Source organism: Pleurodeles waltl, chromosome 5 (genome assembly GCF_031143425.1).
Source record: "Pleurodeles waltl isolate 20211129_DDA chromosome 5, aPleWal1.hap1.20221129, whole genome shotgun sequence".
In the NCBI taxonomy this organism is placed as follows: Eukaryota; Metazoa; Chordata; class Amphibia; order Caudata; family Salamandridae; genus Pleurodeles; species Pleurodeles waltl.
Window position 1 is genome coordinate 1,294,969,860 of NC_090444.1, and position 26,938 is coordinate 1,294,996,797.

The following is a 26,938-nucleotide window of genomic DNA, read 5'->3' on the forward strand; positions in this document are numbered from 1 at the left end:
TCGGCACCGGAGGAGGAAAAGGCCTGGCAGCGAAGGGGTTGAAAATTGAACACATAGAAATATATAGCTACCCCTTTACTTTGCTCCTAACTCTTTTGACCCCAGCTCATTCTCCAGGTTAAATGCCATGAAGGTGCTTCTTTGTGGCTTGTTTAGTGCTATAAAAATTTAGGTATACACACTAGTAAGGGTTTCATCTCTAGGGTATCACAGCCAGTCTGTAGGAATGAGGCAAAAATACTCCAAATGGCGGCCTTGTTGTGTCCTCTCTCCTGCTGCGACAGTCCTGGGAGGGTTGCTGTGGCACCTGGCATACATCCACTACATTCCAAACCAAAACACGTAGGTAAAAGACATTGGCGGTCATTACAACATTGGCGGTAAAAGCCACATACCGCCGTGCAGAAGACCGCCAACACACCGCCGCGGCCGCGGAAATCCGCCACAGCTATTATGACCCACAGCACGGAATCCGCCAATATTCAGACACCCACACAAGTCCACAACACCAAAGGTCAGTGATAAACTGGCGAAAACAAATCCTCCACCGTCACGCCAACAGAAATACGCCCACACTATCACGACACACGAATCCACGCAGCGGTCTTTCAACCGTGGTATTCCATTGGCGGTACACACTGCAGCGCTCAAAATACACACACATATACAAAACACTACCGCATTGGACAATTCGAAATACACACACCTGATACACATTCTCACACCACTCCCACACACCCAATACAATATAAAACACACACCCACATCACCCACAAACCCATACGACTAAAAATCACGAACGAAGGCCAGAGAGAGACACCACCATCAACAATACTAGCATCCACAGGCACACAACACCATCACCAACATAACTTCCACGCACCTCACACTACACACCACTAAATATCAGCACACTTATCAACCCACACACCACCCCACACATCACCTACACCACTCCATGGCACGGCAAAGACACCCCAGGTTCTCAGAGGAGGAGCTCAGGGTCATGGTGGAGGAAATCGTCCGGGTGGAGCCACAGCTATTCGGATCACAGGTGCAGCACACCTCAATTGCAAGGAAGATGGAGCTATGGCGAAGAATAGTGGACAGGGTCAACGCAGTGGGACAGCACCCAAGAAATCGGGAGGACATCAGGAAGAGGTGGAACGACCTATGGGGGAAAGTGCATCCCGTGGTCTCAAGACACCACCTTGCGGTTCAGCGGACTGGCAGCGGACCCCCACCTTCTCCCCCACAACTAACAACATGGGAGGAGCAGGTCTTGGCGATTCTGCATCCTGAGGGCCTCGCAGGAGTAGGTGGAGGAATGGACTCTGGTAAGTCAAATCTTAACTATTACATCCCCCACCCTACCTGCATGCCAGCACATACCCCCACCCTCACCCTCACCCTCACCCCCATCACTCTAACTCCTCACAAATGTCCCAACATCACAAACCACACTTCCTAACGCCAAGCTCTGCATGCAACAACAAAGCATGGACACCCATCACTAAAGCATGGCCACTGCACATACCCATACACCCCCCTAAACCATCATCAAACAAGGTCCCACACAGGAATGCAAGCATTGGGGTACACGGTCACCCACCCATTGCACACCATGGCACACACAGATGTAATAAACATCCTTTTATACCCCTGCAGGACCCCTACCCAACGTCACCGTACAGGAGGGTCCACACATGTCCACACCACCAACAGAAGAGGCCCACAGTGATGACAGCATCTCTGTCCAACTGGATCTAGATGACCAGCCCGGCCCATCGGGGACCTCGGGACAGTCGGTTCCCCTCACCCAGTCACAGGCCACCACAGAGCTTCCCCCCTCTGGAAACACCAGCACAGCACCCACCCAGCGGGCCCATACCTCTGTCCCCAGGACACGTCAATCAGCAGTGTGTCCACCACTACAGGGAAGCCAGGCTAACCCACCACCCCAACAACAACAGGGACCTGGGGACAGTGGTAGTGGACACACGGTCCAGGGGACGGAGGCCCAGGAACACAGGGGAACTGGGAGGGCTGCTGTGCGACAGGGGGCGGACAGGCCAGGGAACCCACTCTCCACGAGGCCCTCTCCAACATCATGGGAGCATACCACCACTCCCAGGAGATGATGGCAACGGTACTGGCCAAGTTTCAGGAGACCCAGCGGCTGCAGGAGGAACAGTATTTGGGCTTCAGGGAGGAACTCAGAACCATCAATTCCACCCTGGGCACCATCGTAGGGGTGCTGAAGGAAGTACTCAACACCAGGAGGGACACTGTGGCACTACAAGGGGCCCCTGACATTAGCCTGGACGATGAACTGCCCACCACCTCTGCCGTTGCTAGTGGACAGGAGGCACCGCCACAGGAGCACCACACCAGCACCCCACCCTCTGCAGAGGGAGAACCACCTCGCAAACGGTCCCTGAGATCCAAGACAAAGACAGAGAACGATGCCAAGAACCCCGCCAAGAAATGAGACCACCCGGATTGTCATCCTACTTTCCCACTTTGTCACCCTGTCCATCCTTAAACTGCCCCAGCTCCACTTCCTATGCCCATTTGGGCAATGCACCTGTGAGACTAATAGACTGGACTCTGCCATGGACATTCCTCCGCCATCACCCCTCACCATTTTGTTACCCCCTCCAATTTTGAGCACTAAAATAAACACCCTTAAAGCACAAAACAATCTGGAGTCAGTCTGTGATTTCGGAATACTGTATTAGCAATTACTTTGGCAAAAAGCTCTTTCGTTTGTAATTTCAACATACCTATGTCACACAGCTCTAGTCCATGAGGAATCAAAGCAGATGTCACACTGTGGGATCCACGTCTGTGAAATCGTAAGGGAAAGTCACAACTCAGTGACCATACACTGGGTGAAAACGACAGACAGTAGAGAGGTAGTAGTGTTTAAGTACATGTAGTAGGCCGGTTAGTATTCTTACCTGTGTTTCACTGGAAATATTGCTGGATTACTGAGTCCCTGTTGTCCATGTCTTCTTCTTCTGCTTCCTCGTCTTCACTGTCCACAGGCTCCACAGCTGCAACAACACCGCCATCTGGACCATCCTCCTGCAGAAAAGGCACCTGTTGTCGCAAAGCCAAGTTGTGAAGCATACAGCAGGCCACGATGATCTGGCACACCTTCTTTGGTGAGTAGAATAGGGATCCACCTGTCATATGGAGGCACCTGAACCTGGCCTTCAGGAGGCCGAAGGTCCGCTCGATCACCCTCCTAGTTCGCCCATGGGCCTCATTGTAGCGTTCCTCTGCCCTTGTCCTGGGATTCCTCACTGGGGTCAGTAGCCATGACAGGTTGGAGTAACCAGAGTCACCTGCAAATGGCGAGGGACAACTGTTAGATACACACTAACCTGGAGGGATATCCCCAGATCCAGACAACCATTCCCACTGACTAGCTTCCAGGTGCTCACCTAATAGCCACACAAGGTGCCTCTGGAGTTGACCCACCACATAAGGGATGCTGCTATTCCGCAGGATGTAGGCGTCATGCACTGAGCCAGGGAACTTGGCATTCACATGGAAGATGTACTGGTCGGCCAAACATACCATCTGTACATTCATCGAATGATAACTCTTCCGGTTTCTGTACACCTGTTCACTCCTGTGGGGGGTACCAAAGCCACATGTGTCCCATCAATGGCACCTATGATGTTGGGTATATGTCCCAGGGCATAGAAATCACCTTTCACTGTAGGCAAATCCTCCACCTGAGGGAAAACGATGTAGCTCCGCATGTGTTTCACGAGGGCAGACAACACGTTGGAAAACATAGGCTGGGACATCCCTGATGCTATGGCCACTGTTGTTTGAAATTACCCACTTACAAGGAAATGGACCACTGACAGCACCTGCACTTGAGGGGGGATTCCTGTGGGATGGCGGATAGCTGACATCAGTCTGGCTCCAACTGGGTACACAGTTCCTGGATTGTGGCACGGTCAAGCCTGTATGTGATGATCACATGTCTTTCCTCCATTGTCAACAGGTCCACCAACTGTCGGTACACCGGAGGATGCCGCCATCTCCTCACATGTCCCAGCGGACGGTGCCTATGAAGGACAACAGGGAGCACAGAGTCAAACAACTCAGAGGTACGTACCCCCAGCTTACACAGAACATCAATCATAATCTAAAAAGTGGCCTGTATGTGTGTTGAGTCTAGGCCTAGGTATGCGTGACGCAGTTGAAAATGAAGCCATGTGGGCCCCTGAAATGGCGGCTGCCTGACCTGTAAAGTGGGACAATGGGATGTGAGGTAACTGCGCTGCCATTGTACGCCGTCGTGGTAGGTGGTCGAAGACCGCGGCGCAATGCTGCATTGGTTAACATTGGACCCTATGGGCCCCAGGAGCCAATGACGATGTACGCCGGCAGTGACGGTACGCACCGCCACGGACGTGACTGCCATTTTCTATCCCTTCAATCACTCGATACCTGATCTTCGACAGGAGAGGACCTACACTGCAAGTGCTGTGGGTGACCTCGGTCTGGAAGAGACAATGGCTCGAGTGTCTAGGGAAAGGGCCCCTGCCTTCACATCGGAGGAGTTGGAGAAACTCGTGGATGGGGTCCTCCCCCAGTACACGCTACTCTACGGTCCTCCAGACAAACAGGTAATTACACTGGGAGCATGCTGTATGGGCTATGCCTGTGTGGAGAGGGGTGGATGTAAGAAGGAAGGGGGGAGAGTGCGGTGTGCATGAAACAACGGTGAGTGCATGTGCCACATGCCAAGGGTAGGAATGGGGGCCAATGACTGTGACGGTGCAGTTGCTAATAAGTTTCTCTTCCCCCTGTACATATCATGTAGGTCAGCGCCCACCCAAAAAATATATATTTGGCGTGCCATCGCCAAGGACGTCTGGACCCTGGGGGTCTACCACAGACGGAGCACCCACTGCCGGAAAAGATGGGAGGACATTCACCGCTGGAGCAAGAAGACGGCGGAGGCTCAGCTGGGGATGGCCTCCCAACGTGGGAGGGGTGCCCATTGCACCATGACCCCCCTGATGTTCAGGATCCTGGCGGTGGCATACCCGGAGTTGGATGGACGCTTGAGGGCATCACAGCAGCCACAAGGGGGTGAGTAAACTCTCATTCTGCTGATTTTGCGCGCAGTGGAGGGGTCTGGGTGGGGGAGGTGGGCTGTGGGTTTCCCGAGGCCAGGGCGAGTTCCGTAGGCAAGGTCCCTCCGTAAGGCAGGCCATGTGGCACCCCACCGCACCTCTGTAGAGTGCCAACTACACCTAGTCATGCCCCTGTGTCATCCATGTGTGCAGATGTCATCCATGGCCTAGTAGGTCATTTCCCAGGAATTGAACAGTAGAGCCCAACAGCGCAGCGTAGTGCATGGGGCTTCTGTGTCTGTCCTGTCCGCCAACGGTAGCGGTAATGCATGCACTCAACATGTCTTTCTTCTGTCGTCCCCCCCCCCTTTTTGTGGTCTCCCTGTTCTTGTGTGCATTAGCATCATCAGGCGGAGGAGCAGTGGCACCGGAGCACGAGGGGGCTGCATCCCACATGGCCATGGAGGGCCACACTACGGAATCGGACTTCACCAGTGGGACGGAGGGCGAGGGGAGCTCCAAGGCGGGGACAGGAGCTGAGACCAGTGACACGGACTCGTCCTCTGATGGGAGCTCCCTTGTGGTGGCGGCAACATCTGTGCCCCCCCCATCTACAGGTACAGCCGCCACCCCCCCTTCCAGCACCGCCCTCCCAGCAGCCCCTCAGCCTTTGCCTTGTGCCCGCTCACCCGGGAGGGTGGGCATCACCTTCGCCCCAGGCACCTCAGGCCCTGCCCCAGTCACCCCTGCTGCACTCATTGAGGAGGCCATTGACCTCCTCAGGTCCCTCACTATTGGGCAGTCTACCATTTTGAATGCCATCCAGGGTGTAGAAAGGCAGTTGCAACAAACATATGCATTCCTGGAGGGCATTCATTCTGGTCAGGCGCCCCTTTAGCGAGCTTTTCAGACTCTGGCCTCAGCACTGATGGCAGCCATTGTCCCTGTCTCTAGCCTCCCCCCTTCAACTTCCTCCACCCAGACCCAATCCCCTGTACCCCAGCCTATCCCAAGCACACCTCTAGACCAGCATGCACACACGTCAACACTAAAGGGAAGCTCAGTCAAACATAAGCACCACACATCCCACAGGCACTCACGCAAGCATCACACACATACAGACACACCGACATCCACTGCCTCCACTGTGTCCCCCTCCTCATTGTCTCCCTCCTCCCTCCCAGTCTCGTCTACACTCACACCTGCATGCACTACCTCTACAGCCACTACTACCATCACCAGCACACCCAGCACCACACCCCTCTCACGTGCAGTCACCACCGCCACTACCATTCACACGTACCCTGTGTCCTCTCCCAGTGTGTCTGTGATGCCCCCCCCCAAGATACACAAACGCAGGCACACACCCACCCAACAGCCATCCACCTCACGAGAGCCTCCAGCGCATGCACCTTCACCCAAAGTCAGCAAACGAACACCTCCTACAACCACAACCTCTTCCTCCACTCCCAAACCCCCTCCAGCTACCCGTCCCAGTGTCGCCAAGAAACTTTTCCTGTCCAACCTTGACCTCTTTCCCACACCTTACCCACCCCGTCCGTCTCCTAGGTCCCGAACTAGCACCTCAGCCACAACATCACCAGGACCAGTGGTGCCTGTAGTCACCGGAATCTGGAGTGCTCCGGCCACCAGGGCAGCCAGTGTGGCACGGAGGCACAGCACATACAGTCCCCCACCTGTCAAGCATCAGAAGTTGGCCAGTGCCCGGCGGGAGAGGGGGAAGACTCCAGCCACCAAAGCCGCTCCCAGGGGTCCCAGTGGGAGTGTGGAGTCAGCTGCGACACCTTCCAAGGTGGGGAAGGGGCACAAGAAACTCAGCAAGTCTGGGAAGAGCAGCACGGCGGAGAAGACCGCCATCATCCCCGCTGCCCAGGAGGCCACCGCCAGCACCAGCCCTGCTGCCCAGGAGGCCCCCGCCACCAGCCCTGCTGCCCAGGAGGCCAGCACCAGCCCTGCTGCCCAGGAGGCCACCGCCACCAGCCCTGCTGCCCAGGAGGCCACCGCCACCAGCCCTGCTGCCCAGGAGGCCACCGCCAGCACCAGCCCAGCTGCCCAGGAGGCCACCGCCACCAGCCCTGCTGCCCAGGAGGCCACCGCCAGCACCAGCCCAGGTGCCCAGGAGGCCCCTGCCACCAGCCCTGCTGCCCAGGACCGCCAGCAGCTGAGTAACTGCAAAGGAGCCCGCCGCTCCAAGCACCGCTGAACAGGGCACCGCCGTCTCATGTACCTCTGAACAGGGCAGCACCGTCTCAAGCACCGCTGAACAGGGCACCGCCGTCTCAAGCACCGCTGAACAGGGCACCGCCGTCTCAAGCACCGCTGAACAGGGCACCGCCGTCTCAAGCACCGCTGAACAGGGCACCGCTGTCTCAAGCACCGCTGAACAGGGCACCGCAGTCTCAGGCACCGCTGAACAGGGCACCGCCGTCTCAAGCACCGCAGAACAGGGCACTGCCGTCTCAAGCAAGGCTGAACAGTGCACCGCCGTCTCAAGCAACGCTGGCCCATGAGGGCCAAGGGCACTGACGCTACTGAGTCCGTCACGGGCAGAATGAAGCACTCTGGGCACCATGCCCCCTCCAGAACCAGTGGAGACTGTCATCCACTACCTCTGTCCTTAGCAGGATGAAGCACTCTGGGAACAAAGCCCCCTCCAGAACCAGTGGAGACTGTCATCCACTACCTCTGTCCTTAGCAGGATGAAGCACTCTGGGCACAAAGCCCCCTCCAGAACCAGTGGAGACTGTCCTCCACTACCTCTGTCCTTAGCAGGATGAAGCACTCTGGGCACCATGCCCCCTCCAGAACTAGTGGAGAGATACATCCACTACCTCTGTCCTTAGCAGGATGAAGCACTCTGGGCACAATGTCCCCTCCAGAACCAGTGGAGACTGTTATCCACTTGAGAGACTGTGGCTTTGTACTCCCCAGGATTGAACAGTGGGCAACCCACCCACTGTAGAGACTTGAGAGACTGTGGCTTTGCAATCCCCAGGATTGAACAGTGGGCAACCCACCCACTGTAGAGACTTGAGAGACTGTGGCTTTGCAATCCCCAGGATTGAACAGTGGGCAACCCACCCACTGTAGAGACTTGAGAGACTGTGGCTTTGCACTCCCCAGGATGGAACAGTGGGCAAACCACCCACTGTATAGACTTGAGAGACTGTGGCTTTGCACTCCCGAGGATTGAACAGTGGGCATGTGGCCCCCTCGTGGATTTGGCGTTGTGCACTCAACCGGCTGAGGTGCCCCCCCTTTCCCTCCCCCTGAGGTGCCTGTTTTATTGCTATCTGATAGTGTGTTGTGGTGGGTGAGGGTGGGGGTGTTGCGTGTGTGTGTCCCTGCTTTTTCCCTCCCCTCCCCTGTGTCGTAGGTGCAGTACTCACCGTGGTCTTCGCCGCCGGCGTTCGTGCTCCTGGTAGAGGAGCAGGAAGACTATCGCAGGGAGAATTTGGAGTTCTGGCTCCATGGTGTCCTAGTTCCTCGTGGGGTGTGTAGAGGTGAGCGTTTTCCCTTCGGAATCCTGTTTCCGCCGTGTTTTTATCTGCGGTGAATCCGCCCCGGAAAAGGTGGCGGATTGATAGGTTGTGATACTGTGGGCGGTACTTTGTCCTCCGCCTGTCTGTTGGCGGTGACCGCCGCGCTGTTTGTTTGTACCGCCGTGGCGGTCGGAGTGTTAAAGTGGCTGTCTTTGTTGGCGGTTTCCGCCACGGTCGTAATTACCAAATTTTACCGCCGGCCTGTTGGCGGTCTTACCGCCGCTTTAACACCGACTGCCAGGGTTGTAATGACCACCATTGTCATTTACAGAGCCAGAAGCTCTAACTCTGTCACAAATGTGAGAACTATTTGCTTGCAAATGCTTGTTGGAAAAATATGGTATTACACTTGGGAGCTGGGTGAAAGAGTGATGTGGGGCAGCTGTTTTATCCAGTACACCTACCTAAGAATAAAACATATGAATGTGTCCTCGTGTAATGTAACTGGAGCTCACTTAAAGCACTCCTATACCTTCGGATCGATTTTGCGCTATATAAAACTTGTGCTGCATAAAACTGCAAAAAAGGGACTGCTTTAAAAATCATTACCGTATATAGCATTAGAGAAGCACCTCGTCAGCACACTTCCAATTAGCTATTGAAGAATCGGGCATGTATTGCACTTGATAGCTTCGTCATGGAAACCAACCGGTTTTAATTATTAGAATGAGGGACCCCGCGATGTCCCAAAAAACATATTTATTTATAATAACTCAATATTACGTGCTTTGGGCCTATGAAAAAGTTCACTCTCTACCCACATTCTAACATGAATAACTAATATCCGTCCGTAAAAGCGCAGTTCCGTCACTGTATATTTCCAACACTAAGGGACGCTGTTGACACTCCATAAAGTGCAATGAACTTGAGACGAAGTAGTTGTATGACTCAGGAGGAACCTCAGACATTTTGCACCTCTACATGCCAAAGCGTTTCACCTTTGTACATCAGAATATTTCACTCCATTGAGAGGTATGTATTAAAAATAATACTTTTCAAACATGATCTTAGAAACATTCCTGCCCATCCAACACCCTCTGCTCCCAACAAATATGCCATTAGTGAAGAGGCAAGTGTACCTATATGTGACCTGCTGTCTTATGACATATGGAGCGCCATTATATTCTAGTAAATCGAACACAATAGGTTTTTGTTCAGCACACTTACCGAACTCACATATTTGGAGGTACTATCAAACGTGATAAAGAAAAAGGAGGCTAGGTGAAATAAAACTTTAGCAAGGATCACACACTTTCGTTAAGTGGGGAAGTCAGAATTGAAATGAAATTTCTAGGTTTCACATTTTGCAATTTAGTCACTATATGTGTACCCTTTGTGTTCGTCCATTTCACATAAAAGGCTAAACCGTGTTTTTAATTCTTGGCGCTTGAGTTTAGAATGTGAGTGACAGCGAGAAGCTGCATGAAAGCTCTGCTGGGTTTTAGTTCCAGGCTCAAAGAGGGGCTGTAGCTGAGCCAAATCCAGACATGTGGATCGAGTCTGATCTGAGCTTTCAGAGCCTCGTCGATCTCTATGTGTAATGTCTACTTTTAAAAGCTTGTGTTATGTAATATTACACATCTAATTGTTGAAATGTGTTCAGAAATCGTAATGGTGTGCTGAAAAAAGAGCCATGTTTCCCAAATCCACGCTTGGCTAACTGCTCCAGTCCAAGTTTTTACTTTGCACTCTGGGAGTTGTAGTCTTGTGATCCCATATTAAAAAATGGGCAACAAATCCAAGCCACAGACACATCTAGGAATCTGAGCATGTCAGAGGAAATCCCAATAGTCAATAACTCCCCTGTCATGTGACCAAAGACTGGACTTCTGTTGAGCATATATTTGAGTGAGGTAGCCCAGCAAGTTGCCATTATTTTCTCCATGGCCACCAGATGGCATATCCTGTTCAACCTCAAGCCTATCAAAAGATTCTCTGGGTTCTTCCATTCGTTTTATATTTTGAGCCGGACAACAAGTAAGAGTTCTAATATATGTTTATTAGATGGAGAGGATAGATTGTAGGTGTTGTTTATGGTTGGAGCTCCATCGAGTGCAATACAAAATAAACAATTTTTTTTGATTGCTTTGATGTGAGGTGATACCTATTTATGAAAATGTCGACAGTAATTCATATGACCTCCAAATATGAAGCATATTACTTGACTGGGGACAGCATCACCAGGATCCTCACTAGATCCTGGAAATATGAACATCTTTCTTAGCCGGCGTCAAATACCATTTATAAAGGGTTTTATATGTCTGTCCTTCCAGTGTTAGACAAAGGGGAGAACTTCAGAATCACAGGCCCAGGCCTGTGTTCAGGTTTCTTCTGATATTTCGTTCTTTAGGCCATGTTCACATTTAAGCATATAAACTGATTTCTTGCAGTCTTTGACAGTTTCAGTCAATTTTATAGCTCGCCCCTTTGTTGTATTACAGAAATTGTTCAAAATAAGATTCTTGAAAAGTTAAATTGAATAATCTAGTTTATTGGTTACAACGTGTGTAATCCTGCAGTGCATTTTCTTATAGTGGTTGTATTTAACTTACGGTCAACATCTAGTTTCATGACATGAAATCTAATGGGTTCCCTTTGTCATACAGCTCACCAAGTAAGAGTGAGATGCCCAATTGACAGGTTTGAAAAACCTCTCTCATGTAAGCTTGGGTAAGCTTTGGGTTTCGAATAATAGTTGTACAGGGAATAGGTGACCTGAACTTTTTGAGCACTAACGTTCAATATTGTAGAGTAGTCATTGTGATTTGCTTTCACATGTGTTTTTTCCGGGAGATCAACGGCAGATATCTCGGCCATCTCAAATTCCTTTCTTAGTGTAGTAGAATTTACAGTTAAGCTGCAAATGCATCCTTCTCTATATCTGGTAATTCCAGTCCTTCTTCAAGAAGTGAAACAAATTTACAATGCACTCAGCCAATTTGGGAGAGACCAACACAGAACAGGAAGCAAGTGTGTGATCATGACTGTGGGGATATTTTACATATTGCCATATGTCCCTGTTAGTGCCCGAATTCTTCATGTCCTCTTCTCTCTCACAACCCCCAAAGTAATCTTTCACTCTGTATCTTTAAAGTCTGGCGCTGGTGTCTGTGCAGATTATATTATGTTGAGTTGAAAGAGTGCCAGTAAACGGCATCAGGCCTGCTGTACTCTTGCAAAGACAAAAGGGTGATAACGCGTCCCTTTCTAGTTATTTTACTCCCAGTGGGACTCGTTTTAGGCCAATGAATCTTTTTACCCTGATTGAAGACACCTCAGGACGAGATAACTAATCAACATGTCTATCAATATGTCAATAATGTCATCAATTAGACTCGGAAACCACCATGACCTTTCAGTCATGAATAACCACACCAGTTTAGTACGATTTTGTGATGTTTATTCCCTATTAATTACAATTCTACTAGTAAGTTTATGAGTCTCAAAACCATGAAACACATCAGCATTGTCATAATATGGCAACTCGAATAGGATTTCATCAAAGCAAGGATCATAAACATTAGAACATAGCACAACGTCAACATAGGTTAACCTTAGCAAAGTATCATTAGAGTATTATTCAACAAAGCATTAATTCAGTCATTTGTCTATTTGCGTCCGTTTTAGTGAACCCCTTAACTAACCTTGAACTAGCATTGGCATGTTGGGCTTCATGCAAAACAATTTAGTAACACTAATTTAAAAAACATCTAGCTGTGGTCTCTGTCAAAAGAAGCAGTTGGTACCTAGAAAGGAAAGGCAATCAGACAATTACAATTTCATCATCATATGGTTACCCTCCGTAATGGGTCAGCATACAGATTCAGTCTTCGTCCTCAGGACATCAGTTGATTCGCCATCAGCCACGGAATTCAGCAAGATGGGTAAAAAGGGACAATTCCCTCATAAGGAGGAAAAGTATGTAACGGGCAAGGTAAGGCAAGGATGGTTTGAAGAACCAAACAGCAAAGTCTCTATGCAGAGTGACAAAGTGTCTGGGTCATAACTAAAGTTCGCAATGGCATCTCCCAATGGCTCCTCGTGTCAAAGGTTTTTATCCCTTTTCTGTTGTACAGTCCCCTAATTTCTGATTGGATATGGTTGGCACCCCACTATCTTCATCCAATGGGTTTACAGTGTTAGTATAAAATTTTGTCACCCCATAACAGTTCTCACGTAGTTTATTGGTTCTTATGATTGACGTCTCCAGCGAGCAGAATGTCCGGTATGATTTCATACTCTCGTGGTCCTCTCGCATCTTCAATCAGTAGGTCCATTGTCTGTACCAGTTCAGGCGACCTTGTACCTGTAACTAGACTACAGTGTTGCATTCAGCAAAAATGTTTCTTCTAGTAAGTCGAATTTCATGAGAACGGATCTACTACGGTTACACTCATCCTTTAGCTTGGAAAAATACGAGTACATGTCCTTCAGCAAGTCAGCACACTGCACGTTAGAAAAACACATTTAATATGAAAGCCGGGCAGCTAGGCCTCAACTCATGCTAACTAAAGTCTAATGATTTATTAGCAAATCCTTATGTATAACTCTTAATATTAGTGTAAAATCATACTTTAACATCTCATTTTCTTTATTATTAGTCAGTTTCATTAATCCCCGTATATATTGGCGGCCACTCCCCTTGGGCACATTTCAAGCGCACGTTTAGCAAAAGCACATTAATACATTTTCTATGCGGCATTATTATGCATTAGTTCATAAACATTTCATGTTAATTTTGAGTATAAGTGCTATGCTCCCTCAGTCCCTCCTCTGATGACACTTGTCATCACACAAAACCTTTCCCTTCACAACCTTTCACTTTCTTAGGCCATGCATTTCAATTTCTTCCCCCGTGTGATTTTTCCCAAATTTCTTTGAACATTATCTCCTTTTTCTTTTCTTCTTTCCTTTTATTATGTTTTGCCAATTTTCTTTTCATTCTTTTACTAATTTTACATGATAACCATAGTCCCAATAAACAAGTTAGAACAATCAACATACCCCCTAATATTTTTGCAAGTACCCCATTCCAAATACTACTAAACCAATTCCCTATTTTAGTAATTCCTTTTCCAACCCTTTCCCAAACTCCAGGTTCCTTCAGCTCCTTCAAATCTGCACTTTTGATAGGTTAGTAAGCATACCTCTAATCTTATTACTATTATCAGGAATGAATGCACAACAGTGGCGCTCATTAAGCATCTTACAGACTCCGCCACTCTTCGCTAAAAGAATGTCTAGAGCAAGCCGGTTTTGAAGAGTCATAGCCCTCTCCGCAGCAAGTTCAATATCCATCAGGAGTATAGCCCCTGTGAAGTTTGTCAGCATGTTATCCACAATAGTAGACAACTTTCGAATCTTTATGGAGTTTAAGATATCCCCCACTGAAGAAATTATGGCTCCAAATATGTCACCTACAACAGCAGCCGCTGTCTCTCTCTTTTGTCTAGTATGATCTAATTCAGACATTTCAGGAAGTTGCTTTAAGTCATCAATTTGGTAGATCTTTGGGAAAACTATTCCCAAATAACATGTCCCCTACCATCCCTTTGGAAAACGGTAATAAGCATTAAGTCCACATATATAATAGATCTCAGGGATCGCTGGATCCTGTCCATTTAACATGAATGTCCATTTACTCTGAAACAAAAACACATGTCTGCTTTCACTCGTTCCCACAAATAAAGTGTCATGATCAGATTTTGGCCTATATATACACAAAACCTTCCTACGTGTAATGCATCTATAGCTAATTTTCCCTGTGTCTTTATTGCACTATAAGCATAATCATTTGCAAACGTTAGTTTTTCTAAACCCTTTTCTAGCCTTTCCTTTAATGCTTTTCTTCTATCATCAGTGTGATCTAAGAAGCTCTTTTCTACAGGCGTTAGTAAGCAGGTTAGATTATTGCGGTGCGCATAAGCTGTACCAAATGTCAGTGTCGGCTCAAAGAAACCCCTAACTATTTTTATGTTATGTTCTTTAGCTAATTTATTTAGAAACTCAATCACAGGCACAAAAGAAAACACTACATCTAGATTAGAATAGAAGTATTGGACATGTTCTTGATCATAGAATCTCGTTAATAGCAAACTACAGCTTATTCCATATGTAAGTGGCAGACTATGGTAAGTAACCCCTTCTTGTACTGACGAAGGAATCTTTGTGCACACATAGCAATTCTTTGCATCCATTGTGTCAACATACTCATTCAGCAAGCGATAGAAGACATTAGTAGATAGTTCCCTTTTTGAATTAGTTCCCTCATGCAAGTACTTTGTATCCTGCTCAACCCTCTCCCATGGTGTTAGTGTAGCAGTCTCAGGAGTTGAAGCATTGTTAATCATACTCTTATCCACCAATGGCATTCCCACAATCACACCTATAAATATTATTACGCACGCAATACCCAAAATAGCACTCAACCAACCACACATCCTACCCCTATCATTATCTCTAGTGTTACTCATGATCTATAAAGAATCAGAGAGCAGAATAGGATAAAACAAACAATCAACTTTGAGGTAGACCAAAAGCTCTTTTTTTTTTCTTTGTGCAAAATCTCTTTCTCTTAGCAAGTATTTACAGCGTTTCACTCCCTCCCAGGACCCTTTGTCAAATCAGGTTAGCAGCTTGTCGTAATCGGTTTTTCAGAGTCAATTCAGGTTATCAGTGTCACATCCGGTAATTTATCAGTCTCTTTTCTCAGATTTCTTTCTTTATTCAATTTTCAAATTTAACACAGTCTCTTTCTATGGTTAAATTCAGGTGCCGTAGTATTGACCTGGAATTTCTCGATCAAAATAGAATGCCAAGAATTCTTGTTGCCATTCAGCTGATGTTGCATACGCCCATTCAGGACCTGCGTATCTTCTGTTTGCAATTCTCTTTCTTTTCAGTTTGCGATCTCCCTGTAACTCTCCTTCACTGAGATCTTCTTTCCTGGTTGTGTCAACTTCTTCCTCTATTGTTTCGTTAGGGATGACTCTCTCCTTTGCAGCTTGTGGCTCCGGCCAGTTATCTCCTTTAAGTGTTTTCTTTCCGCTCGGTCTTTCAGGATGTTGAACAGTGCCCTCCTCTTGTACTATGGTGTTTTCTCTTGATGGGTCTGCAAGTGGCTCAGGAGGAGTCTGAACACTTTGACCTCCTTCCACCTCACCTCCTTCGCCTTCAGGTTATGGGCTCAACTTCAAACCTGTATCCGTCTGCTTCTGGGAGAACCTCTCTTTGTGTCGGTTCCCCTGTTGCCTCAGCTGAGATAGGCTCACTGTCACCCCTCTGGATCTCGTTTACTGTTTGAGTGATTAAGCCGTCCTCAGCGGGCCCTCCTTCAGTCTCAGTTCCCCTTTGATTACTCTCCGGCCCTGAGACTTCCTTCTCTGCAGCTGTTGTTTTGGAAACTTCAAGTTCCTCATCAGTTGGACACATCACCTTCTTTGTGTGACTGGCATGTTTCCAATTTGGAAGACTTGCACATTTCACAGCAGTAGTAGTTGTCAGTATTACTTGATATGGCCCCTTCCAACGTGGCTGCAAACACGACTTCCTCACGTGTTTCTTGACAACAACCCAGTCACTGGCTTTCAGGGTGTGACCTGGATCACTTATGGGCGGCAATGTGGAAGCCTCCACTTGGTGAGAGAAAGAGCAGACAACATCAGCCAGACCCTTGCAGAAGTCCAACACCATATCATCCGTGATATTCACATTCACATGAACATTTGTAGGCACTGCGGGCAATCTCATAGCTCGGCCCATAAGAATCTCATGAGGAGACAGTCCTGTTTTATTGTCGGGTGTGTTTCTCATTGACATCAGCACTAAGGGCAATGCATCTGGCCATTTCAAATTGGTAGCTGTGCACATTTTTGCCATTCTCGACTTCAAGGTACCATTCATCTGCTCCACTAGCCCTGATGCTTCAGGGCGATAGCTACAATGCAACTTCTGTTCAATGTTCAATGCAGCACACACAAGCTTAATCACCTCATTGTCGAAGTGTCTTTCCCTATCTGATTCTAAAGAGATCGGAAACCCGAATCATGGTATTAATTCCCTAAGCAGCAGCTTCGCTACTGTGAGACTGTCATTCCTACGTGCAGAGTAAACTTCAATCCAGTGACTGAAAATACACACAATCACCAACACGTACCTCAGACCTCCACACACAGGCATCTCAATGAAATCCATCTGCATTCTGCTAAATGGACCTCCTGCTCTCCCAATGTGGCTCAAATTCACCACAGTCCCTTTTCCCACATTCATCTGCTGACAAATGATGCACCTGTGACAGATGACTTCTGCAGCTTGTCTGAATTTTGGATTGAACCAATCAATTTTGAATAACCTGATCATTGCGTCTCTCCCAACATGTGCTTGACCATGGTAAAACCTCACAAATTGTGACAAACGACTGTTTGGCAAAACCATTTTCTCCTCCCCTGAAACCCATAAGTCATCAGATCTCTGTACGCATTGCATTCTCTGCGAGGAACGTTTCTCCTCTTTACTGGCACGTCCCTGCAATGATTTGAGCTCATCCAGTGTGTCAACCACCCTTAATGCATACCCTGAGCATGTTTCATTTTCAGTTTCAGGTAACAATTCCCATTGGTCTTGAAACGATATACAGTTCAATGCACAGAACCTTGCGACTTGATCTGCCTATCCATTTCCCATTGACACAAAGTCTTGTGACTTAACATGAGCATTGCATTTTACCACGGCAATTTCAAAAGGTAACTGAATCGCATGCAACAAGTCCTTAATTTTCTCGCCATTTTTCACTGTTGACCAAGAAGAGGTCAGGAAACCCCTCTGTGACCACAACTGGCCAAAATCATGTACAATTCCAAATCCGTATCTGCTGGCAGTATAGATGGTGACTTTCAAGTTTTTAGCTGCGTGGCATGCCCTAGTAAGAGCAATTAATTCAGCCACTTGAGCGGAGTATACTCTTTCGAGCCAGGAAGCTTCTAAGATACCAGTGATTGTACACACAGCATATCCAGCTCTCAGAACTCCGACTGCGTCCCTCAGGCATGAACCATCAACAAAGATCATGTAATCATTTTCTTCTAATTGGGTATCTTTAATATCAGGTCTCGGTTTGGTGCACAGATCTGTTACCTCAAGACAATCATGTTCTACTTCCTCAGCATCATCAATGTCTGCATTTTCAATAGGAAGTAAAGTTGCCGGGTTCAACACGGTGCACCTTTTTAAGGATACATTCGGTGATCCCAGTATAATTGTTTCGTACTTAGTAAGTCTCGCATTTGTCATATGCTGCGTTTTGGTTCGGGTCAACAGGATTTCAACCGAATGTGGGACCATTACTGTTAAAGGATGTCCCATCACTATACCTTCACACTGAGTAAGGCTTTGACCAACTGCTGCAACTGCACGCAAACAACCCGGTAAGGCTGCTGCGACTGGGTCCAAAGTAGCTGAAAAATATGCTACTGGGCGGTTTGCACCTCCATGGACCTGTGTCAGGACAGACAAAGAACAAGCATCACGTTCATGACAAAACAGTACAAAAGGCTTTGTGTAATCAGGCATACCTAAAGCTGGCACCCTGCACATGCTTTCCCTCACTTCCATGAATGCCTTCATCTCTTTCTCGGACATGGTTATGGCACCTGGGCCATCCTGAATTTCCTTAACAGTCAATCTAACCAAAGGTTTAGAGATAATCGAGAAGTTGGGAATCCACTGACGACAGTAGCCCACCATTCCCAGAAACATCCTAACGTCTCTCTTAGTTGTCAGGGGATTCATCTGTAATATGGCTGTCACCCTTTCTTTGGATATTTTTCTCTACCCTTTCTCAATCAGGTGACCTAAGTACTTCACCTCTTTCGGACAGTATTGTAGCTTCTTCGGGGACACTTTATGTCCATTCTTTCCCAAATGGTTCAGTAAGGCAATTGTGTCATACCTGCAGTCATCTTTTGTTCTGGACGCAAATAACAAATCATCAATGTACTGTACTAGAGTCAAACTGAAAGGCAGTTCTAATGATTCCAAATCCTTCTTCAGTATCTGATTGAAGATGGAAGGTGATTCAGAAAACCCTTGAGGAATTCGACACCAACTGTAAACCTTGTCCAGGAATTTGAAACTAAAAAGAAATTGGCTGTCCTCATGAAGAGGCACCGAAAAGAATGCTTGAGACAGGTCCACAACTGTGAACCACTCTGCATCACACGGAACCTGAAACATGATCACGGCTGGATTTGGCACTATGGGGCAACATTTTACCACAATCTCATTTCTTTTCCTTAAGTCTTGAACAATTTGAACTTTCCCACAAGGCTTTTTCAGACCCATTATTGGTGAATTACACGGGCTGCTCATCACTTCCTTTAGAACACCTTGCTTTATAAAGTCTGCAATTATCTGTGTCACCTGTATAAGGACATCTTGTGCCATGTGGTACTGCGGTACCTGGGGAAACACTGCATTTTGCTTTACTTCTACTTTGACCGGTTCTACTCCTTTTATTAGTCCCACTTCTTTTCCTGTCAAGTCCCACACCTTTTCTGTCACTGTTCCCTGTAATTCGGCTGGTAAGTCAGTCACTGTGAACATCGGGAATAGAGTTATCAAAGGGTACTCTTCATTTGCGGTCTCTGTCTCTAGCTCTGAGATCTGACCATCGTCCCCTTCATCATCAATGTTTGTCTGCCCCTTAATCCCTTCATTGGAACAGGTAATCAAACACCTCGTTTTGAACAGTAAGTCTCTTCCCAGTAGGGATACGGGACTCGAGTCACAGACTACAAATCTATGTAATCCCTGGAAAGTACCAATCTCGACTTGGACTGGATCTGTAATCGGATTTGTCAGGAACTGATTTGCTTCTCCTACCACCCTTATGGTACGCCCAGAAAGTGGAAATTTCGGAACCTCTGCACTTCTGACTGTAGAGCGTGTAGCTCCTGTATCAACTAGGAATGAAACCTTATGACCCATCACCTTTCCTTCTACATAAGGTCCCCTCTGATCTACTTCTAGGGACGCTGCAAGCCTGCACTCCTCACTGTCTGAACAATTATCCGACCATTCATTGTTTATTTCATCCTCACCACGCAATGGGAACTGCTGTACTGTGTTATTTTGACTCATGGTTTGACATGTGACCTGTTGAGGAAGCATCACCTGTTGCTGTCCCATTGGAGCTAATGGTATCTGCATTTTCTGTCTAGGTACCATGGGAATCTGCTGCTGTACCTGCTGCATTTGTGCTGGTTGAACACGTGGCATTTGCATTTGTTGCATGGGTTGGAGACCCTGCATCTGCACCATGTTATTCTGGAAATTCAGATTTTGGCCCCTCACTTTTGGACCCCTCACATTTTGAAATGTACCGATATCATTGCTTTGTTGAACAACACCACCCTGCGCCACCATTGGGCATTCCCGCTTCCAGTGCCCCACGCCTCCGCCTGCGTGACATGGTGACACCTTTTTCATCCCTTAGACATAATTTTGAACCACAACAGTATTGATATCTGGACCACGGTTCACAAAACCTCCTCGACCTCGACCTCTCGGTTGTGCCTGAAACACTCCAGTTCCCTGCGGTTGCTGCTGTACCATCTGCTGTATTCCATTTCCCTGCACCCCTGCTTGCGCTGCCTTAATTTGCATCACCATCACCTTCTCCTTCAGCTTTCTCTGCTTCAATTCAATCTCGTCACTACAGTATTTCGCATCCTGCAACACCTGATCAATCGGCTTCGCTTGCCAACAGATCAAATGATTCTTAATCATCTGGCTAATCTCTGGTCTTAGCCCTTCGACAAACCTGAACACAAGGTGATTCATATCTTTCGGTTCTATGACCTCAGTGCCGCTGTAGTGTTTGAATGCCTTCAACAACCTCCCATAGTAAGCATGTATTGACTCTTTGCCCTCCTGTGATGTTCGATCAATTTTCTGCCAATCAGTCACCTTTGGGGACACTTTCTGCTTCAAAAACTCAATCACTTTATGATAATACCTCATCACTTCAGAAGACGGTGCTCCAGTAACCTGGTCCCTTGCGGGTTCCTCTGTCGGCCAATCCACACCCCTCTTGCACTCAAGCCACAAGTCAGCTGGAACTATGATCTCAAACAGGGTATTCAAGTCTTCCCAGGGACATTTCGCAAGCTTCACAAACCTGTCCGTATGCTGGTACCATTCTATTGGCTTCTCCCTCAACCTGGGATAATCATTTGTGAATGACAGGATGTCACCCCTGGACCACGGTACATGGACTAGAACCCCTCCAGCTGTCTCTCTCATTGGTAACATCTTTATTGTCCCCGTGTCTGGTGCAGCTTTCACCTGCTTTGGTTCCGGGCCATCACCTTTCTCTTTATCTCTCTTCTTTGCCTATCTGCCTTCCCAGTTCTCTAATGCTCCCCAAATTTGAGCACTCTACAGTATCTCTTTGAGATGTGCCTTCATTCCAGTAGATCTCATATGATCGAAGTCTTTAGGTTCAAAGTCTAACCTATAGCTCCTCTTCAAATGTTTAGTATTTTCTATGTCTATGCCGTATTTGTCCGACAGGTTTGCCAACCTCTGATGCACCTTGCTCACTTCCTTGGTTATTTTGGGGCACAGATACCTCAATTCTGCTTCCGTGTATGATTCTAACCTGTTCACCCCCATTGTTCCTTCCACTAGTTTCGTGGCTTCTACACCCAGTCTCACAAAATTCAGGTATTCTTCCCTCTCTGACCTCTCTGCGGTCACTGTAGTAGTCTGCGGAGTGTTGAGCTTATCTAACCACTCGTTCAATTGTTGCGCTGTTAAGCCTTGTAACAAGAAAATTCCAGACTGCATCATTGGTGTCTGTGTCGTATTTGTACTCATTACCTGTGGGGTTAGTGTTCCCAACCCTGCTTGCCTCATCGTCTCCAAAGGAACCCCAATCGGACTAAAGTCCAACAAGGATCTGGACCTTTCAGTTGTCTGTCCTCCCTGTGTCATTCCCTGCAAGTTTCCGGTAGACCCTCCTCTTATTGCCTCTTGGGTCATTACTCCCTGGTCACATACGCCAGTCTTACCTTGCGCATACAGCAGTACTGGTGGACCAACAGTAATTGGCAATGATATAGCAGCTGGTGACTGTCCAATTTCCAAACCCTGTGGAGCATTAACTCCCATAGCTTGATTCATCATGGGTGCTGTAGCTACTGACTGCGGTCCTGCAACAGAAGTGTAACTCGGAACCACCTGTTGCTGCGGCTGGGGCAGCAATTGCGGAGTTGGCTCATTCTGCACTAACTTTGATTTTGAGCATACTGGATCAGGCGGCACCATCAAACTCGTAGTTGTTTCTAATACTGGAACATCAGGATAGAGCCTCTGAATCTGTGGTGGCTGCAACTGTATCTGTGTATCTGGCGCAGTGGGTACACTGACACCATTTTGTATCAAAACTGTATCACTCGTCTGCACTGTACTCGTGATTCCCTTATTTTGTACCAGGTCTTCAGAACCCACACTAGTGCTCTGTACATTGTTATTTAAGGCATATGGTGGCGGGCGATCATGTAACAACTGATTAAGAAACTCTTCATCATCTGAATCATCTACATCTGCCCAAGACCTCTGAGTCTCCTTTGGCTTACTAGAGCCCTTGTCTGTCTTACAAGTGGCTTTCTTTCTCAGTGTCTCATCTTCTTGGGTTATTGCCGGAAACATCTTAATTCCGTCAACTATTCCCCTTCTCCACATCTTGGTCTCATTATCCCATTTAGCTTCCGCTAGAGTCTTTTCTGCTCTTTTCATGATCCTCATAAATTTCTGCTGCCTCTGTTGTATGGCCATTAAATCCCAGACCGATAATGCCTCATACTGAGCTGGTCTTGCGGGCGGTTTTTGCACACTTAACATCAATCGCAAATTTTCCAAAATTCTTATCTTAAACGTTCCGTGTTCTGGAAACGCCAAACATCCCTCCTTCTCTGTCAATTTGTACCACTGCTTTTACCAAAGACATGGCGCGACTCCCTTCTACTCCATTAGGATATAAGCTGGAGTACCCTCAGGCGGTGTAGGCTCCCCACACTCGCTGTAATGTATGTATCTCCCCTCAAAGCACACTTTAGAGCCTTGAAAAACTTAATTTTTGCGTCTTTTATTTTGTTTAGAATCTAATCAGGAAGTGACTTTAATTCCCAGAACACTCTTCGCCTACCTTCTCAACCAATTGCCTATCACGGACGGCTGCCAATCCGTGCGTGACCCTTCTCAGCAACTGACTATCCCAGCACGGCTCCAATGACGTCACACTCACACACACTGCGGCTGACAAAGTCTTGCGGCTTGTCCTCCTCACACAAAACTAATGCAATATTTTGCGAGCACCTTTAACAACAAAAATCCAAATTTGCCGGTTTACTACAGGAAGGGTAACACAATTGCTTCAGAACTTTACAGAGATTTCACTTGAAGCCTCGGCCGCTACTCTCTCCTTCTCAGCTCCCGCACTCGCAAGCAGAATTCGACCCGCAAATCCTACTCTCGACTTGTCAATGGTTTGTTTTAGTGCACTTTAGAACTTGCCAAATCTCCATCGAAGGTTTCAATCACACAATTTGACTCAACCTCGACTTGTCAACCACGCCCGATTGACCTATTAAACCGCACAAATTACAACATAAACCAAGTGTCTCCTACACTTGTCAATATACTCCAGAGTCTTAGACCACCCTGGGTCCATACATCACCAACAACCATGTGGACAATTTTTTAGCACAAAGCGCCACACTCACATGAAGTTCGCCGACTTCCCTACTCTCATACTGCAGAGTACGCCCACTCCTACTAAAACAACATTACCTGGCCTAAATCCACACAAACTTCACAAATCACCTGCAATATGCATAAGCTGAGCAAGCGCAAATTCTACACCACACATACTAGAACGCCGAGAATATACACAATTCACTTAGGCAAGCTCCGAGATTCCGGGAAAGTCATGGGGAATTTAGAGACACATCATACCTCCAATTTGCATTATTTCAGAAAAAACACCTTTAAACAATGGTCCATCGTCCTAGGGCCCCAAAGGGCCTAAACCGTTGCTCTGCTACCAGAACTGATAACGCGTCCCTTTCTAGTTATTTTACTCCTACTGGGACTCGTTTTAGGCCAATGAATCTTTTGACCCTGATTGAAGACACCTTAGGACGAGATAACTAATCAACATGTCAATCAATATGTCAATAATGTCATCAACAAGACTCGGAAACCACCATGACCTTTCAGTCATGAATAACCACACCAGTTTAGTCCGATTTTGTGATGTTTATTCCCTATTGATTACAATTCTACTAGTAAGTTTATTAGTCTCAAAACCATGAAACACATCAGCATTGTCATAATATGGCAACTCAAGTAGGATTTCATCAAAGCAAGGATCATAAACATTACAACATAGCACAACGTCAACATAGGTTAACCTTAGCAAAGTATCATTAGAGTATTATTCAACAAAGCATTAATTCAGTCATTTGTTTATTTGCATTCGTTTTAGTGAGCCCCTTAACTAACCTCGAATTAGCATTGGCATGTTGGGCTTCATGCAAAACAATTTAGTAAAACCAATTAAAAAAATATCTAGCTATGGTCTCTGTCAAAAGAAGCAGTTGGTACCTAGAAAGGAAAGGCAATCAGACAATTACAATTTCATCATCATATAGTTACCCTCCGTAATGGGTCAGCATACAGATTCAGTCTTCGTCCTCAGGACATTAGTTGATTCGCCATCAGCCAGGGAATTCAGCAAGATGGGTAAAAAGGGACACTTCCCTCATAAGGAGGAAAAGTATGTAACGGGCAAGGTAAGGCAAGGATGGTTTGAAGAACCAAACAGCAAAGTCTCTATGCAGAGTGACAAAGTGTCTGGGTCATAACTAAAGTTTGCAATGGCATCTTCCAATGGCTCCTTGTGTCAAAGGTTTTTATCCCTTTTCTGTTGTACAGTCCCCTAATCTCTGATTGGATAGGGTTGGCACCCCACTATCTTCATCCAATGGGTTTACAGTGTTAGTATCAAATGTTGTCACCCCATAACAGTTCTCATGTAGTTTATCGGTTCTTATGATTGACGTCTCCAGCGAGCAGAATGTCCGGTATGATTTCATACTCTCGTGGTCCTCTCGCATCTTTAGTCAGTAGGTCCATTGTCTGTACCGGTTCAGGCGACCTTGTACCTGTAACTAGTCTACAGTGTTGCATTCAGCAAAAATGTTTCTTCTAGTAAGTCGAATTTCATGAGAACGGATCTACTACGGTTACACTCATCCTTTAGTTTTGGAAAAATACGAGTACATGTCCTTCAGCAAGTCAGCACACTGCATGTTAGAAAAACACATTTAATATGAAAACCAGGCAGCTAGGCCTTATGTATAACTCTTAATATTAGTGTAAAATCATACTTTAACATCTCATTTTCATTATTATTAGTCAGTTTCATTAATCCCAATATATATTGACGGCCACTCCCTGTGGGCACATTTCAATCGCACGTTTAGCAAAAGCACATTAATAAATTTTCTATGCGGCATTATTATGCATTAGTACATAAACATTTCATGTTAATTTTTAATTTACGCTCCCTCAAGGGCAATCGAGAATTGGCACAAAGATATTATTTCCTCAGGTACTTGGAATTCCAGGTAGAAAGAGCCAATAGAGGAGAGCGGGCTACTGAAAGCAGGGCATGAGCGCTCCCCTCGCTCTGCGTGGCTTCAACTGGGCTTCCAATGCTCTGTTTAGCTCAGACCATGAAATGCCTTGCAGGCTTCTCCGGTAATGCCATTATAGTCGAACCCCAGAAGGTAAGAAGGACGATTTCAAGACACATTTCAAGAAATACGGGGTGCAGTGTGCCGACAGTGCCTGTTTTACTCCAGGATTTCTGTTATAACTGCAAAAAGGCAGATCAGTAGGACTTCGGCCTTCTGTTTAGCAAGCTGATGGCGGTTAGGAGCCTCACTTTGAAACAGTTTTTATTGTTGTTCACCGCCCTTTGTCTCCTTGTTCTTCAGCCACAAGCCTTTTCTCTCGAGCCCACGCTGCCCATGGAGAGGTGTCATCTTGAACTTGGACACGCTTTCTTGGTGTTTATTCAGACTCAACAAATTGGTGATGAGAGGCTCAAACCCCACACAAACCCTCAGAAGTCAGGACCTGCATTGGAGTAAGAGTACTTTATCTAAGCGGTTAAATGCAAGCCTGATTTATTATATGTAACGCTTGGGAGATTTTGAAGATTATTACTTTCAAAGTGATTTCTGGCAATTGCAAGCATTCAGTGTTTACGAGCACTGGCATAAAGAAAGTAAAATTTACCTACCTCTATTGGATTCAGCCGTTTTAATCAACCATGTGCTGTCAGTACACACGTGTGAGAGATTTCCAATAATAATAATAGGCATTGGCATGCGTCAACCCCCAACTACTTGCACCTAGTACGTGTGCACATCTATCACCTGCTGAAAGTACCCTCAATAATGCTGCTCATGTTGATATGCAAACCCTGTCTCCTATGGATACTAACGCAACACGACATAGTGGCAGCCATTTTGAGTGTGTGGGCAAATCTAGTTAAGTTCTCATTCAACAGTGTTTATGCAAATGGTGATGCGCAACCCATAATGCGCAGCACTTTGGAGCAAATGATAGCTTACAGTGATGCGCACACCTTATTTTGGCATTTATGCACACACCCTGAAACAACACTTATTAACGGTGACACGCACACCCAAATGTAGGCATTTATGCGCACACCTTGAAAAAACTCATATTAACGGTGCTGCGCGCACCCGAATTTTGGCATGTATGTGCATACCTTGATTTACAGATTATCAATGGTGATGAGCACACATAAGAGAATCAGCGTATCAGTAAGAACTCTTTGTAACTACTAGGTACTGTGTGATACGTGCAAGGTACTCAGGAGCCATCAGTTACAGACACATAGACAATTACAGACACCTTGTAGTGCAGTTAAATAGTTTAATAATATGACTATAATGAATCTTGCAGCACCACAACTTTTTATGATGGTATAGGGTGAACCAAGATTAGAATGGGAAGAATGGAAAGAATACTTTATTAACTATATTGACAGATTTGCAACAGGAGTCTTAACTCCAAAAATCCTAATGAATTGCTTCGGCCCAAGGGGGTTGAAAGTTTATAACCAAATGAAAAAGAAACCCTGTTCAGGGGATGAAGGACACTTATTTA